The 4,744-nt window shown below is 47.1% G+C and overlaps 1 long non-coding RNA gene across 1 annotated transcript; it reads left to right on the forward strand.

The window, feature by feature from the left end:
- Positions 1-647: 647 nt before the first annotated feature.
- On the forward strand, positions 648-1,281 carry LOC137286090 (uncharacterized). Its single transcript, XR_010956980.1, has 3 exons — positions 648-658; positions 978-1,015; positions 1,241-1,281. It is a non-coding gene; the product is annotated as an uncharacterized lncRNA (long non-coding RNA).
- Positions 1,282-4,744: the final 3,463 nt, after the last annotated feature.

Raw genomic sequence — 4,744 nt, forward strand, 5'->3', positions numbered from 1 at the left:
TAGTGGAGATGAATCGTGTGGGTAGAGGTGGATCATGAACATAGAGGTGGATCATGTAGGTAGAGGTCGATCCTGTAGTGGAGATGGATCATGTGGTTAGAGGTGGATCATGTGATACAGGTGGATCATGTGGGTAGAGGTGGGGCATGTAGGTAGAGGTGGATTTTGAAGGTAGAGGTGATCATGAAAGTAGAGGTGTAGAGGTGGATGATGCAGGTAGAGGTGGAGCATGTGGGTAGAGGTGGAACATGTAGGTAGATCATGTGGTTGAGTTAGATCATCTGGTAGAGGTGGATCATCTGATTTAGAGTCAATCATTTGGGTAGAAGTGGATCGTGAGGGTACAGGTGTATCATGTGGGTAGAGGTGGAGCATGGAGGTGGCGGTGGATCATGACAGTAGAGATTGAACATGTGGTAGAGTTGGATCATGAAGGTAAAGGTGCAGCATGTAGGTAGAGGTAGGTAGAGGTGGGTCATGAAGGTAGAGGTGGATCATGAAGGTAGAGGTGGATCAGAAAGGTGGAGGTTGAACATGTGGTACAGGTGGATCATGTGGGTAGAAGTGGAGCATGTATGTAGAGGTGGATCAGGAAGGTAAAGGTGGATCAGGAAGGTAAAGGTGGATCATGTGGTAAAGGTGGATCAGGAAGGTATAGGTGGATCAGGAAGGTAGAGGTTGATCAAGAAGGTAGAGGTGGATCAGCAAGGTAGAGGTGGATCAGGAAGGTAGAGGTGGATCAGGAAGGTAGAGGTGGATCAGGAAGGTAAAGGTGGATCGTGTGGTAGAGGTGGATCGGGAAGGTAGAGGTTGATCAGGAAGGTAGAGGTGGATCATGTGGTAGAGGTGGATCAGGAAGGTAGAGGTGGATCAGGAAGGTAGAGGTGGATCAGGAAGGTAGAGGTGGATCGTGTGGTAGAGGTGGATCAGGAAGGTAAAGGTGGATCAGGAAGGTAAAGGTGGATCATGTGGTAGAGGTGGATCAGTAAGGTAGAGGTGGATCAGGAAGGTAGAGGTTGATCAAGAAGGTAGAAGTGGATCAGTAAGGTAGAGGTGGATCATGTGGTAGAGGTGGATCAGGAAGGTAGAGGTTGATCAGGAAGGTAGAGGTGGATCATGTGGTAGAGGTGGATCAGGAAGGTAGAGGTGGATCAGGAAGGTAGAGGTGGATCAGGAAGGTAAAGGTGGATCGTGTGGTAGAGGTGGATCAGGAAGGTAGAGGTGGATCAGGAAGGTAAAGGTGGATCGTGTGGTAGAGGTGGATCAGGATGGTAGAGGTGGATCAGGAAGGTAAAGGTGGATCATGTGGTATAGGTGGATCAGGAAGGTATAGGTGGATCAGTAAGGTAGAGGTGGATCAGTAAGGTACAGGTGGATCAGGAAGGTAGAGGTGGATCGTGTGGTAGAGGTGGATCAGGATGGTAGAGGTGGATCAGGAATTTAGAGGTGGATCAGGAAGGTAGAGGTTGATCAGGAATTCAGATGTGGATCAGGGAGGTAGAGGTTGATCAGGAATTTAGAGGTGGATCAGGAATTTAGGGTTTGATCAGGAATTTAGAGGTGGATCAGGAATTTAGAGGTGGATCAGGAAGGTAGAGGTTGATGAGGAAGGTAGAGGTGGATCAGGAAGGTAGAGGTTGATCAGGAATTTAGATGTGGATCAGGAAGGTAGAGGTTGATCAGGAAGGTAGAGGTGGATCAGGAAGGTAGAGGTGGATCATGTGGTAGAGGTGGATCAGGAAGGTAGAGGTGGATCATGTGGTAGAGGTGGATCAGGAAGGTATAGGTGGATCATGTGGTAGAGGTGGATCAGGAAGGTAGAGGTGGATCAGGAAGGTAGAGGTGGATCAGTAAGGTAGAGGTGGATCAGGAAGGTAGAGGTGGATCGTGTGGTAGAGGTGGATCAGGATGGTAGAGGTGGATCAGGAAGGTAGAGGTTGATCAGGAAGGTAGAGGTGGATCAGGAATTTAGAGGTGGATCAGGAAGGTAGAGGTTGATCAGGAATTCAGATGTGGATCAGGGAGGTAGAGGTTGATCAGGAATTTAGATGTGGATCAGGAATTTAGGGGTTGATCAGGAATTTAGAGGTGGATCAGGAATTTAGGGGTTGATCAGGAATTTAGAGGTGGATCAGGAATTTAGAGGTGGATCAGGAAGGTAGAGGTTGATCAGGAATTTAGATGTGGATCAGGAAGGTAGAGGTTGATCAGGAAGGTAGAGGTGGATCAGGAAGGTAGAGGTGGATCATGTGGTAGAGGTGGATCAGGAAGGTAGAGGTGGATCATGTGGTAGAGGTGGATCAGGAAGGTATAGGTGGATCATGTGGTAGAGGTGGATCAGGAAGGTAGAGGTGGATCAGTAAGGTAGAGGTGGATCAGTAAGGTAGAGGTTGATCAGGAAGGTAGAGGTGGATCAGGAATCTAGAGGTGGATCAGGGAGGTAGAGGTTGATCAGGAATTCAGATGTGGATCAGGGAGGTAGAGGTTGATCAGGAATTTAGAGGTGGATCAGGAATTTAGGGTTTGATCAGGAATTTAGAGGTGGATCAGGAATTTAGAGGTGGATCAGGAAGGTAGAGGTTGATGAGGAAGGTAGAGGTGGATCAGGAAGGTAGAGGTTGATCAGGAATTTAGATGTGGATCAGGAAGGTAGAGGTTGATCAGGAAGGTAGAGGTGGATCAGGAAGGTAGAGGTGGATCATGTGGTAGAGGTGGATCAGGAAGGTAGAGGTGGATCATGTGGTAGAGGTGGATCAGGAAGGTATAGGTGGATCATGTGGTAGAGGTGGATCAGGAAGGTAGAGGTGGATCAGGAATTTAGAGGTGGATCAGGAAGGTAGAGGTTGATCAGGAATTCAGATGTAGATCAGGGAGGTAGAGGTTGATCAGGAATTTAGAGGTGGATCAGGAATTTAGGGGTTGATCAGGAATTTAGAGGTGGATCAGGAATTTAGGGGTTGATCAGGAATTTAGAGGTGGATCAGGAATTTAGAGGTGGATCAGGAAGGTAGAGGTTGATCAGGAATTTAGATGTGGATCAGGAAGGTAGAGGTTGATCAGGAAGGTAGAGGTGGATCAGGAAGGTAGAGGTGGATCATGTGGTAGAGGTGGATCAGGAAGGTAGAGGTGGATCATGTGGTAGAGGTGGATCAGGAAGGTATAGGTGGATCATGTGGTAGAGGTGGATCAGGAAGGTAGAGGTGGATCAGGAAGGTAGAGGTGGATCAGTAAGGTAGAGGTGGATCAGTAAGGTAGAGGTGGATCAGGAAGGTAGAGGTGGATCGTGTGGTAGAGGTGGATCAGGATGGTAGAGGTGGATCAGGAAGGTAGAGGTTGATCAGGAAGGTAGAGGTGGATCAGGAATTTAGAGGTGGATCAGGAAGGTAGAGGTTGATCAGGAATTCAGATGTGGATCAGGGAGGTAGAGGTTGATCAGGAATTTAGAGGTGGATCAGGAATTTAGGGGTTGATCAGGAATTTAGAGGTGGATCAGGAATTTAGAGGTGGATCAGGAAGGTAGAGGTTGATGAGGAAGGTAGAGGTGGATCAGGAAGGTAGAGGTTGATCAGGAATTTAGATGTGGATCAGGAAGGTAGAGGTTGATCAGGAAGGTAGAGGTGGATCAGGAAGGTAGAGGTGGATCATGTGGTAGAGGTGGATCAGGAAGGTAGAGGTGGATCATGTGGTAGAGGTGGATCAGGAAGGTATAGGTGGATCATGTGGTAGAGGTGGATCAGGAAGGTAGAGGTGGATCAGGAAGGTAGAGGTGGAGTATGTGGATATAAGTAGATGATGAGGGTGGAGGTGGATGATATTATTTAGGTGGATCGTTTGGGTAGAGGTGGATCATATAGTCTACGAGACTTAGTTAACTGACTTAACCATTTGACATGGAGTGAGTGATTGGTGCTTTACGCCAGAGTCAGCAAAATGTCAAAACCGTAACAAATTAATTGTGGAACAGATTCAACCAATTTGTTCCCTGGACTTGCTGAATGCCTCAATAGCAATTGTTAGGTCCCCGTGTAAATACTCCAGTCTTTTAATTTCCAATGGGAATAGTCAGGACTATGCGGGGAGAATATATTGCATTCGGTTGGAATGTGAATGGGTAAACCTATGAGAGGGTAATCACTTGCAAACACTCACTACGCTATGGCAAAAGGGAGAGCTCAAGAAGGGAAAACATCTTAGGGTCACCCCGCTTCAATATGAATAGGGAGGCCAAAAGACAGGAGAATATCATGATGTCACTAATCTGCAGTGTGAATAGGGAGGACGCTATCAGTATAAATCTCCCCTTGCCAGGCGATCTGCTAACACAAACTGAACGCTAAAGAAATTGTATCAGTGACCAGTACGAACATCTGAAGCTCACGCCAGACACAGAGACTGATCAGAGCCTCTTGTTGTAGAGGAAGCAACAGTTTGGGGACAATGTTCACCCCGTCGCTATCTTTGATGGATCAGCTTTCAGAACGGGTGACATTCAACGTATTCAGCAAATACTACACCAGGCTGACCCAGGTGATGTACTTGCCGAGAGGGGTCAGGGGGACAGGTAATACAGGTAGTACAGAGTTTTAAAAAAAAATGAAAGAAAATAACCCTGAGCGAATTGGCCTGTTTCTAGGTCACGATTCTGTTTGGTGTCCGGATTAGACAGGTGGAGCTGGGACACACACAGCTGATACACAGTTATACGTAGAATTGATTATCGTTTCATGACTTCAGCGTGATGTAT

This window comes from Haliotis asinina, chromosome 1 (genome assembly GCF_037392515.1).
Source record: "Haliotis asinina isolate JCU_RB_2024 chromosome 1, JCU_Hal_asi_v2, whole genome shotgun sequence".
Lineage (NCBI taxonomy): Eukaryota > Metazoa > Mollusca > Gastropoda > Lepetellida > Haliotidae > Haliotis > Haliotis asinina.